The 1,396-nt window shown below is 38.7% G+C and overlaps 1 protein-coding gene across 1 annotated transcript in view; it reads left to right on the plus strand.

Moving 5' to 3' along the window:
* LRP1B (LDL receptor related protein 1B) overlaps positions 1 to 1,396 on the plus strand; it is a 2,002,088-nt gene that overhangs the window by 1,234,807 nt on the left and 765,885 nt on the right. The window lies entirely within an intron of this gene.

Here is a 1,396-nt window from a genome sequence, read left to right on the forward strand (position 1 = left end):
CCCTTCTCTCTCCCCCCACACCCGTTGTCCTTCCTTTGACACCACCGGGCTTTGTCCACACTGCAGCCTGGGAGACAGAGCTAGCATGGCTGCTATGGGGCTTAACTGGAGCTATGTTCTGTGCCCAGGGCTACAGCAGGATGAAGCCTGCTGGCTGGGGCCAAAACAAGAATGAAGGCAAGGGGTGGAGCAGTGGGGAAAGAGGAAGGCAGGGAACAGAGGTTGTAGTGGGAAGGAGGAAGATTGGAAGCAGAAGCTTTGGGGGGGGAGGGTAAAAGGAAGTCCTAAGCTGCAGGGGGTAGGCACAAGAGGGGGAAATGGTGTGGGGGGGATAGATGGCAGGGGGTGAGTTACTTGACTTTACCACAACACCTGCTCTCCCACTCTGCCTACTCCCCTTCAACAGTGTTGTGGGATGAATTTAAGATGCCCCTCCAAAAATTAGATTATCTACATGGAAAAATATTACAAATTTATACATTTTCCATGTTGGATTTGGGAAATGAGGTACAAGCAATAAAAAATAATAGTAGTACTGTACTATGATAATGTATAGCATATATTTGCGGGGTAATATGCAGTAGTTCGATTATTTTGTTAATTAACAAAAAGCATTAAAATTGGCATTCATAACATAATCATAACTGAGTTCTTAGGCAATGCAATTAGCTAACAAAAAACAAGATTTATGATGTCCTGGGTATTCCAATCAGTAACTGCTGCTTTATTGGAGATTAGAAGAGCTCCATTAAACTGTTCACCTAGTGCTAGTCTGATGTTTTTAAGCAACTACTAATGTAGATTCTTTTTTTTTCCATTAGATGATTTGGTCAATTGAAGATTAGACTTTTAAATAATAGGCTCTGGAAAAAAAAAAAATCTGTTATTTTGACAAATATTAAGGTCTTTGTGAAAGAGTGAAGCTGGCCCTAAAGGAGATACTTTTCTGTATGAAAGGAAACATTGCTCTTTTGGAGATCCTTTTTAATTGAGTATAAGTCATTTCTGAACCCGTATGCACAATTATTAGCTCTCAGAGAACAAAAAGAAAAAAAATAATTTTTGAAAAAGGGAATTTAAAAGTTTTCTTTGCCAAATTTTGACCAGCTCTATTTTTGAACAAGGTAGGAGAATAGTACAATATTGCCAATTGTTATGTACCCCCTGTACTATGTTCTACATCCAAAGTGGAAATTTAATGCAGTTGCAGAAAAGATTTTTGTTATCACTTATGTTCTAGAAAAAAATCTTTAAAAAAAAGGAACATCTGCTTTTCAAGAGAGAAGGGTATCTGTGAAAGCGTTCTTTCATTAAAGTGAAGTTCCTGAGCTGACTGGGCAGTTTCAGTTTCTTTGATCATGGCAGTTTTGCAACTTTCCTGATTCATAAAAAAAAA

Source organism: Gavialis gangeticus, unplaced genomic scaffold, assembly GCF_001723915.1.
Source record: "Gavialis gangeticus isolate Ggan-Ray unplaced genomic scaffold, GavGan_comp1, whole genome shotgun sequence".
Taxonomy (NCBI): Eukaryota; Metazoa; Chordata; order Crocodylia; family Gavialidae; genus Gavialis; species Gavialis gangeticus.